The following is an 11,920-nucleotide window of genomic DNA, read 5'->3' as shown; positions in this document are numbered from 1 at the left end:
GGCGCGTTGGGGCCCTCTCACTAAGCACCCCCTAATGACAGGCAGAGAGACAGCTACACATGTTCACCGGCTCTCCCTCTGGAGGAGGCTACAGATAGCGCTCCGGCACAGACACTGACCTGTCACAAAGCTGTCAGCAGCCAGCCTGTCAGCCGTGCAGCCCAGCACGCAGCCCAGCTATCCCAGGTGCTCGGCTGACAATCTGCGCACCCTGTTCTGTCGGCTGCTCTGCCAAGCCTGCTGCTGCTAAGATTCATTAAGGCTTTATTTAAAGCGGCCTCGGCCACTTCATTAACAGCACACCTAAGAGTGTGTGCGAGACACAAATAAACAACGCTTTCCATGCTTTGAATTGCTGTCTAGAGTCTTCCAGGATCTAGGTTGTTCAGTCGTTGTGTACTCAGATGTTAAATTTCCAGAAATCTCTCGCTTACCCTGTTCCACTTGGTCTCTCTTGTTAAGATGACTCGTGAAGTGTGCGTTTTGTGTTTATGAAGAATTCTCCTGGCAGTGTAATGGAGCTCAGCACAGACGTATGGAACACATGTGCTAATATCTCCTCATAGGAGCCCAAATGAGCCATTACAGGAGCTAATCTGACAGGCACACTGCATTCAGTTCCCCATCTGCCAGCAGTGGTGCTGGGAGCCACAGTGTGTTGCCTCCCGAGTGCAGAGCTGGGACGGATGGACCAGATGGAAAACACCCTGCGTTAGAAGCGAGCCACTGACCATGGATGCAGAGAGGCGCGGGGAGCAGGCGGATGACTGAGGGTATGCTCATATCACGGATGAATCACTTGGTTCGGGCATGAAGTTTGGGAGAATCAACGTCCAATTCATTGCTTTAGTTATTATGAGAAACCCTTGATCAGAAGGCCATGGTGCCATGTCCGCTTGGTCGCAACAGCCCCCCACCTCGCCTCCTCTTTCTCTCCAAGGCAGCCTCACCTTTTTTCCACACTTTTAACCCACAGAGAGCAGGAGCAGAAAACGTAGGGGGAACAAAGGGGTAATATAGGCGGCCGTCTACCTCTTGGGGAAGAAGACATATAACATTAATGGTATCCGTTAACATCTCCTTAACCCCAATCCCCCTTGCTTGGCGAGCACCTCCCATCCCCTTCCTACTCCCCCCCTGCAGCCAACCACAACCCCACCACGGTCCCTGCTACCTCCACCCCCCTTAGGCTCCACTCCCTGGGGGCCTGTTTGTTTCCCTGCCAGGGGCACAGGCGGCGGAACACTGATGAGGTGCTCAGGCCACCGTGAAATGCGCCATAACCTGCCAGCGTGAGGGCCTGGTGAGATTGCCGTATTTACTTTTTAATCTGGCCGCCTTAATACATGCGATAAAAACTTTGTCACATTAGATGGTGACAGATGGGCCCGGAGATGTTATTACTGGTCGGGGGGGGGGGGGGCAAGGGGCAGGGGGGCTGCAGGGAGAGGATGTCTGAGAGAAGCGGGTGTGGGCTGGGAGAGCACAGGGCGAAGAGGGGCGGGGGGTGACGTGGGGGGGGGGAGAGAGAGAGAGAGAGAGAGAGAGGCAATGCCCCCAATCACGATAATTTTTCATCACCCCAATTACATTGTTGAGTGCGTCTCGGCGGTGGCATGTGCACACCCAGTCCTGCTGCTGGGAAAGAGAGCGAGGCAGAGAGACATAAATAAAGATAAAATGAGGTGCCCTAGGTCTTCTATCCTGCCGACTATTCCTCTGCCATCTCTCCAAACTGATGGAGGCCCCTTTTAAATGAAGGCTAAATCTTATTTAGATAAGAGAACTGAACTGCTGCCTGGGACGAGAGCATCATTGTTTGTTACTGATGGCTGGAGAGGTGGAGGGGGGAGGAGGAGGAGGAGGAGGAGGAAGAGGAGGGTGTGCTGGGGGGGGGGGGGGGCGGGGGAGTGGCTGGTCTTTGCATGTACTTTACACTATAAGAGAGATTGAATGTTGTTTGTGGGGGAGTGCGGGGGGGACAGACCACATGCAGAGAATATCTGTCAGTGCACAGCTAGACAGGTATGGTTTTTGTTTTCTAAGTGTGCATTTGTGAACTGGATCCCCCCCAACCGGTAATAAAATGTCATTGTTGTATATCCATCCTAATGTCATTTCCTATCTGGGAGCTCTTTGGCTGTATATTGCATAGAATACACTATCAAAATATAGCTGTTGTTTATGGCTTCTCTTTATAGCGGAACATCAAAATGTGTGTCGCCGAGTGTGTGCGCTCGCTGCACAAACATTTTGTTTCAGCCGCTGCACGCTGAGCACTGCAGCCGCCTCGAGCAGCACAAGTTTAGCAACTGTTTTCCTTTTTAATTGTTGGGGAAATTAAATAAGAGTGTTTGTGACATGAGTGTTGTAGGTAATGAGAGCCCGAGAGCAGCTGGGAGGCTACGGGGCTGCGTGCGCCTCATTAGGAGCTCGGAGGCTCCCGGGCTCCACGCTAGCGTAAGCCGCTAATGAAAAGAATGTAGTCACAGATCTCATTTTTCAGGCAACTCTTGTGTAAACTGGAGATTTTCCAGTGTATGCACAGTGGAACGGAGGCCCGCCATAAATCACGCAGGCCGGCTGCCTCCAGTGGAGGAAGAGAGGGGGTGTCTCGAGCACATGGTAACCCCACAGACATATGCTGCAGGAAGACTGGAAATCTGCAGCCGCAGTGAGAGAGCCACTCACAGCACCTACACCTGTCCACCCCCCCCCACCCAATCACCCCCCCCCCCACCCAGCCACACCCGCACCCCCGTCTTCCCCACCTCCCCCCTAGCTCTCTATCCATCTCCACCGTGCTGTCCGACGGACCAACCCCCATCCTCCCCCCGCACACACCCCTTCCCCAACATCCCCTCCTCACCGCAGGCGAAGCAAGCGGCAGCGCCTGCGTGCGAGCCACTGAAATGGGTCATTTTTTAATTAAATACAATATTAATTACTGCGAGCATCATTACCGATATGTGAGATTTGACTAATTAGTGTAATAGTTTTGGTGTCACGCTCATTAAATATGAAAATTACAGCAGTAGAAAGGATTGGTTCCATGATCAATCTTGTATGGACAGAGAGGAAATGATTTAGAGAATAGCTTTTATTGTACAATTAACTCCATTACAACCTGCCAGACAAGAATAAAGAGAGCAGGGAATTTGGTCGGTGTCGCGAGTTTCGCACAAGTGCCGCCTTCGGCTGCCGCCGCGCTCCCTCACTTTCAAATGCAATCTTTCGCCTGTAACTAGACGAGACACTTGCCAAAGCATACTACACCCTCCAGAGGAGCCTCAGCCTCATCACCCACTCAATTTGGACAGCTGCTAAACGGAAGACTTGTTGATCTCTTCTATTTGACACCCTCGGAGTTCATTGTACTTTAAGTTAGGCAGCTTTGCACTCAAACAGAAATTAACGGGTTATTGTCAGTTGACGGTGGCGACTGTTCTTGTAAACTGTGGTTCTGGTTTTGAGGTAAACCCGTCTTATCGTTGCAAAAAAACAAAAAAAAAAGAAAAGCAGAAAATGAAAATGTGCAAACAGAAGTTATTGTACACAATAAACAATCCTCGTGCTAGAAATAGAGTATGGATGGTCTCCAAGGCGGCTGGTGGGCACTGAGCTGCACCGTTGTTTGTGTGCATCCGGGCTCTCTCTCCACTGCTCTGGTAAACACATTACATAGGACCACAGCCAGTGCATAAGAGCTGAACAGAGCTCCTCTATGTCCTCACCATGTGTACCGCTAAGCACCGAGCAGCAGACATTGGCCCTTTCTGCCCGAGTGGGGGCTTTTTGTGTGTTTAGCATATCAAAGCTGTGAAAATAACCATGTTTGCGTTGCCTCTGCTCTTTCCAGGTGGTCTGTCATATCTGGGCCCTCAGACCGGATGGCACGAGCTGTGTGTGTTGATCTCTATAGCATCTGGGTGAAGGGGAACACCCCTGGCTGGCACCGCGGGTGTGTTCGTTTCAATACAAGTGAACACTAGCCATGGCAAAACAAACAAGACACGTCCGTCATTCAAATTAGGCTTCAAACGTGAAAATGTCCATACACAAATGTCATCAGGGGAAGTTAAGGCAAGTCCTTGTAATTATTAATTTAGTAATGGACTCAATAATTAATATTTAAATATAGCCTCTGTACTCTATTGATCATGTTTCATCGGTTACATAATGATTGCAAGTATTGATTATCATTTATAATCACTCTTTAGAGGGATTTGATTATGATCACTGTTAATTGTTATTAATTTTTCACTTCAGTTTGAATTAAATTATAAAATTCTTCCTGTATAGAAAATCCATTGCTTATGACCTTGTAACGTGGATGTCTTTGTGAACCTCTGCTTGTATATGTATGCACTATAAACATTTCCCCTCTTTGAATATATGCAATAATCCTATCTCCAGCCACATGAATACTGGAACCTCCATATTATTGTAATGCTAACCTCCAGACTGCATGCCTGATAGCCAATACTTTATCACAGCCTTACCTTTTTTATGGGTCTGGTGTCTCTTTAAAATGATTGCCCCTGTTTCGATCTGATTAATTTTGTGTGAGCACAAACAATTACTTTTCATCTTTATCTGCTCAAGGAATCACCCCCTTTTATGGGTATCATTTATTACAGGTGGACAGCTACTTGTTTATTAGAATTTCAAGCAGCCGATCGCAGCCTAGATCTCCCGCGGTCTATATTTACATTTCAACTTCAGCTAAACAGGCATGACAAACGCACATAGCACAGCCGCGGCCGCACTTCATTTTCATACACTGCCTCCTTGCAGGCCAGACGGACTGGACTTAATGCAAAAGTTCCTGACATGGTGGCAGAAGGTGCTGAGCAGGGGAAAGGAGGGGAGAGAGGAGAGGGAGAGAAGCTGAATGAGCTGGAAACCGAGGTAGAGAGAGAGAGAGAGAGTGGTGGGAGAGAGAGAGAGAGAGACGAGGGGAGGGAGGGGTGTTGGGCTGGCGAGAGCAGGTTGACTGAGTATGTATTTGAGCTTTCAGGTGAGTGTCCATCATTCAGGGAAAGAGGATGGGTTCATGGCCTCTGAAATCCATCCATGGCAAGGGGGGTCTTCACAGTGAATATAAATATATGTGTGTGCCACGGCCAGGGCCACTCCTGACAAGTCAACAGCTGTTAATTATGAATTGGCCTGCAGAGAGGGAGACAGGCTGGTGAATATGCAGAGCTGGAGGAGTGCAGCGAGCCCATGCAACACAAGTGTCAGACCCCCACTGCACCCGGAGTGGCAGGGTTTGACCTGGACGTCAATCACTGGCAACAGAAAGGGGATTGTTTGGACTGGACCCAAAACACTGCGGTTTGACTCATATGGAAATTAACTTTTTTTAAATTCACGAAAAGTTTCATTATCATCGAAGAAAGTTAAGTATCATCTCTTTTAACAAACATTGACAAATAAAGGGTTTGACGGAATCATTCAAAGTGTCCCTAATACTTCGCCAATAGCATTTGAATACATGACCAGTTGATGTTAACTTGCCAGGATGTTAGGGCGGCCTCGGTTTGAGGCCCTAACACAACTCATAACCACAGTTTGCATCAGGAATGAATTCGATTTGGAAGCAAACCAGATTTTTAGTGATTCTCAATAAGACATGAGCAAAAGACAAATCCACCACACTCACAATTTTTAATAACAAAACTGTGCTTTTAACGTTGTTGTTCAGACTAAATGATAAAGTCAGAATGCTCACAGGGGCAATACTAACATGCACTGTTATGTTCACTTGATTATTGTTATGATTTCTGGTCACAAGTGAATGGACAAGTTAGAGACAAATTAAAAGTTTTACCTGATGATGGTGCAAGAGGAAAAGTTAAAGAAAAACCAGTCTCTTTAGGAATCATCCTTTGAGGAATACACATTTCATGGGGAATCAATCTAGTGATTTTAGGAGTATTCAGCGTAAAGTAGTGCACTTGCATGGTTATTTAAGTTTCTGAGGTAGAGGTAGGGTTAGTCCCTCCTGGAACAGTAAGACCAGCTCTGCTCCCAGTGGAACTACACACATCCATTATGGACTTCACTATAACTCTTGTTTAACTCTGTTAACTGAGCTATATTCATTCTGCCTGTCCAAGTGTTCATGTGTAATCCATTAACATGTACACATTCTCAAACTATAGATACTTGGTTCCATTACATTTTTAAAAAGATTTTCATTCACAACGTTTTTCATAGTTTTGCAAGTAATCAATAATGACAGAGGAACTGGTCCACTTATCCAATCAGAGTGGGCAGGTAACGTTAGACCCCACCTCATGCAGCAATCAGCATCACTGGTGAAGAAGAAACACATGAAATAGATTCAGAAGAGGCAGAGACTCAGCCATTCATAAATATGACAATTTAAGTGTTTTCAGTAGCATCATCTACACTCAGTATCCTTTAATAAAGTCATATCATTAAAGGATACTGAGTGTAGATGATGATTGTCTTGTGTTAAACAGAATATGTAGTAGGCTCAGTTAATGAAGTAGTGGACCGATGTATCACAAGTATTTTTTATTTTAAAATGCCTAAATTATATTTAAAAGCAAGTACTTTAAAAAAGTTATTGTGGTACTTAGTACATGTTGATCTATTTATTTGCACTTCAAGTTGAGTAAAGTGTTGGAGTACTTCCTACAAGAATGGAAACAGCCATCACTGATCTGAAAACATTATAACATGTAGGAAATTGTAATGACTCAAAGACAGCCGGGTACCTGACCAGTCTAAGTTTTTTGATTTATCACAAAAATCTTGAACTGCAATCTGGATATGATACGAGTCTAGTGTAAAGACAAGACGTAAGATGCCCCTTCTCCAACATTTCTAATGATCCCAGTTAAAGGAAGCTTCGTAAAGCTTTTGAAAAAAAAACACATAGTTCCCTGCAGTCAGCTTGGAGAGCCCCTGTGTACGCACCAGCCTGTCACAGTAGGACCACTGTTAACAGGGCCTGTGCCTTTAATGACAGGAATATCTCCAGGAATTTTAATTAATTTTCCACTCATAGCAGCTGAATCTGCGTTAATTTCCCCCTCAAGGACTTTATAAATTTCATCATTAATAAAATCAGACATTCAATTAGTCCCAAAATCCAGATTGCCGACTGTTTCATAACAGTCCTGGTCGGATTTTTCCTTCTTTATTAGGTTGGGGGGGAAAAAGTTAAAACTAATTTCATTAATCTAATTGTCATAACTTTCAACCATCTCTTAATTAGTTCAAATTAATATGATTAATCACAATAATGACAAAAACTCATTCAATTACAGGTTTTCAATGGCAAGTGGATGTGTTGGGGGTGATAGGGGCATAAAGGATGAGGGTGGGAAGCAGAGCTGGCTGCGAGAGACGGGATTGGTCGTGATTATTCCCGATGACTGACAGGTTATCAATCATGCCGCGCATTTAATAAAGGCTGCAGGAACTTCAGTGGAGGGCCCGGCTCAGTTGTCTTCTTTCTTGTTTTATTTCTTCAAAATCCTTTGGAACTCTCCTCATTCCTCCATGAAATATGATCCGTCTTTGAATGGCTGGAGCTGCACATTTTAATGAAGAGAGCGCTGTGCATAAAAACAAAAATGGACTCATCCATATGTAAATAAAATGACGGCGGTGCATATGCTCAACTCCGCTCGCCCATTATTGCCGAAGATTGCATACGTTTATGCACTGGAATGATATCACTTTATTTTCATTTGTCTGAGTGTTCGGTAGAGCTGCAGATGAGTCTGTCCGCTCTCTCGTTCCTTCTCTCTCTGTCTCTCTGCAGACATATGGATCTGAGAGATGCCTGCTGCTGCTTTGCTTTCAATCAGGGCCACCAATCTAACAAAGCAGGGGAGCAGAAGCATGTCACCATTTGTCACATGCCACTGGGGCACAAGCTGAGCAGCAGGTACACCCTCGGGTATGTTAGGCCAAGAGGGAGTGCTGCAGCTGCCAGTCTCAGGCAGGTTCTCTCTTGTCCCATGCTGTCCCCCTGGGACCAGCCACCCAAATGTCCCCAGTCAGTTGTCTGGGACGATTCGGCCTGTGATCCACCCATCTGGAGGGAAGGCAGCACTGACACGGCTGCTTAGCTTCCATCACCCTGAGGAAGCAGTCTGATGATCAGGAGGCCCATCTGGGGATAGAGATCCCCCCTGAAGAGTCCAAACCCTGGAGTCCTGAAGACACCCCTTCGATTCTCCTCTCTCTGTGACTCCTTCTCTGCTCCACTCCTGCTTTGATCCTCTCACTCCTGAGCTCTGGCACCGAGCAGAGGAATGCACCTGCCACCCCAGGTAAAGTCAACTGAAGCCTGCTGGAACGTTAAGCAAAGCATGGCATAGATACATATGTCTCTGTGACAGTGCTTATCATGCAGCTCAAGGGCTCCCATTCTTTACCCAATGGTTATATCTCACAGCACTGGATCCATGTCCGATGCATATCTCGGCTGACAGCGTAGTTGAAAGCCTGGAGCATGACAGACATGTAAAAGTATACATTGTATACCCAAGTGTGCTGAGCGTCGCATACTGCGGCTTTTAAGTTCCTTTGCTCTGCTGTGGCGTGTGTTTACCGGCGGTGTTGTTTGTCGACCCCGATGATTAGAGGCTACTGGGAGCGATGCAGAACCAGACAGCGAGCGGTGCCGCAGTTTGAGGACGCTGTGACCACATGGGGCAGCATATGGAGCCATTTCCTCTCCAGGACTTTCCAGACATGTCAGTTGGGCCCTAATCATGCATTTTTCTGCTTGAGTAGAGCACTGGAGTGTCTGTGGCTCGGGCTTCAGTGCCCTGTGGTTCTCCACCGGCATGGTCAATCGATAGCACCCGGCATCACTGTGTACACGACACACATGCACACAAACACACACACGCACAAGTAGTGAAGCACACAAGGGCAGATACCCACAGATTTTTACCCTCTATGTAGAAACCTGTGCTTTTTTTTGTCCATTATTCAGGCCAACGTGCTTTCGACCATTTCCTTATTGTCATCATGCTTTTTAATTAGAGGAGAGTGGGAATCTGGTAGATGGGGGACCATACCTCAATAGTTCAGCCTTCCAGAGACTCAGGGACAAAAGGGGCATTTGTCAAGGTCTAAACCCACCCTCCCCTCACATGCACAGCCATCTCTAAGTCCCCAGCCACCCTTGAGAGGAAAGCTCAGCCTTCCATGTGCATAAAGTTGAAATAAACTGCAGTCTGTATTTTCATTGGGGAAAGTGAACCCAATTTACACGCTGCTCCATTGGAGATGAGCACTCTAGCGTACCCTAGCTGGTAATCTTGCCCAGATTTCCCCCCTTTGTGTCCTGCATTATTGTTGAAATAAATAACCTTTCACTGCAATCATTGCGGGGATCTTCACTTAAATTATCGCCCCACAGATAGCTCACTCATGATCTGCTTCTATATCCATTAACTATCCGGGAAAGTGATTTATCGACGAAGGGTAAGAAAAAAGAAGGAATGAGGAGGAAAGCGGAGGGGTCGGTTTGGTTAGACAATAGTGCCCTCTACTGTTGGCAGAGGGGTTTGCTTTGAGAGTGGGGGGCACTGCAAACTGGCACTGATGATGACATTGTCAAGATGAATGTGCTGATGAAGGACTCTGTATCGCTTGTAGCCTATTACCAGTTTATCTGGGTCTTTTTAATATGGACGTATTTAATTACAGTTGTGTATGTGAAGGAAATGAATGAGGAGCCAATTCAAACAATTCAGAACAATAACAACATCAGAGAAGCTAACGTGACCGTTTCTCTTCTTCTGCACAAGCTTCCAAAAACACAGAGCTGACATGGAGGGATGGGCATGGACATGATGCCCTCTCTCAGCAGCAAGCCAAGCCAGGGCTCCGGCACCTAACCCCCTCCACTCCATCCCTCCATCCCCTCCTCTGCAGTCCCTCCTTCCCCACACTCCTGTGATGTGTCGTTACACGCTCGGCTGGCTCCTCTTCCATGACAGACTGTTACTTCCTGGAGCGGAAACGCATTTGATTGTTAACATCTGGGCCATTACAATTGCAAACTAGGGCTCTGTACATCAATCAGGAAGTGATTTCAAAACAAAGAGACCGTCCTCCAATCAATCTATTGGGAAGCGGGGGCATTACATGCTCCTGTAATCCCGGCTAATTAGCGGGATAATGGGAATGAGATTTATGAATCTGCTGAGGAGAGTGGAGGTGCGAGGGCACACTCAAATTAGCAGGGATGCACGCCAGCCACGGCTGCAATAAGGAGGATGTGCTGTTGGTTTTGATCAACTTCTTGCTGCCTGGCCACCTTTGGCTCAGTGTCACAGGCTCATGTAAATGCACCGTGTAACCGATACAGGGAATCACCTCTCTGAACTTTGTGTCCACCAGAGGAGCATCTTTAGTTTTCAAGTGATTCTGTTAAATATCTAAGGATTTGTATTCACGATAATGATTAAAAATATGCAGCATAGGAAACAAGTGGAGTCATATCGGCCTATGCATGCATCATGAAATGAAGGGAAGTCAGCAGGTTTTTACTGTGCATATTTAAATATTGAACTTATAAAAGAGTAATTAAAGCAGTGGTGGATCTAGGATTTTCTAAATCAGGGGCCATAAGGGGGCCATGATTTACACAGAGGGGCCAATTATATGTCTAATATCGATGCACTGTTCCTCATTCAGTAAGGTAAACATTCAAGTCATTCCTTGTTTACTCATAGTTCTATAGCTTTGAGCAAAGCCACACATCATTAAATATATTTTGAAAATTGTTTCATGTTCAAGCACAAAGTTTGGAAAATACAAATCTGTTTGAGGACAAAGAAAAGAAGGTTGTTTAAACCTGTTTTTCCAAATCATATCAATTTCAAAGATTAAATCCTTGTTAACATTGGCGGTCTTACACAGGGTTGTCCATGTCTTTAACTTTCCCCAGCTAGACATGCGCAAAGCCCTCTGTTTATTAGTCAGACTCTATGCATTGGCATCCCGTTTGTTGTCACATTGATTTTAAGATTTTATTGAAGAATCTTAAAGCTCTACACAATATATATCAAGGATTCACTGACTCCCTGAGCCTGCAGGTCAGCTTAGATCAGCAAAAAACGTATTAACGTATCTGTTAATTTTATCTCAATCCTCTGTGAAGCAATTTGTAACTTTGTTAAGAAAGGAAAAAATTGATTTCCATCTTTTAATAATAACAACAACAATAGTGGTACTGAACTACCTCACTCACCCATTTTACCATCAAATCTTTGTGTTTTTATTTTTTGTCCGATACACATCTTGACTGGAGTAAAATATAATCTAACAAACAACCCCAGCTCTCCATGTATACCCTTTCATCAAAGGTCTGTATAAGATTGAATGAGAGGGACTGTGTGGAACTGACTGTGTGGTGGTGTATGTGTGTGTCTGTGTGTGTGAGGCAGCATATCCCTGGAGGTGGCTACTTCGGTGCCACCCTGAAGCCTCTTCCTCCCTGGCGGCCCCAGGCCTGACCTTGCCCGCTGGCGGGGGACATCTCCCATTAAAGCAGCGCATTGTGATAAGGCCATTTCTTTTCCTTCAGCATCCCTTTAATGTCATCCCTGAAATATGAAGTCATTAAGCGATATTAAAACAGTGCTGACAAACTAATTAACAGAAGACATTATACGGGATGGGCTCGATTAATCCGCTTTAATTGCTCTTTTAAATGGGGGCTCCAATTAAAATTAATAAAGATTTACTGGTGATCACACCAAACTACACTAAGAAGTGGTTGTCTGAAGGGCAGCCTAAAGTCAGCGGCCTCCATTCTCAAGTTGCACTCTCACTTGCTCCCAGCGCCCTCACAGAATAAGCCTGGAGAAGTGTCTGTATCTACGAGCATGAGATTAAACGGAGGCTGTCC

This window comes from Platichthys flesus, chromosome 10 (genome assembly GCF_949316205.1).
Source record: "Platichthys flesus chromosome 10, fPlaFle2.1, whole genome shotgun sequence".
Taxonomy (NCBI): Eukaryota; Metazoa; Chordata; class Actinopteri; order Pleuronectiformes; family Pleuronectidae; genus Platichthys; species Platichthys flesus.
Note: the sequence above shows the minus strand (reverse complement) of the source record.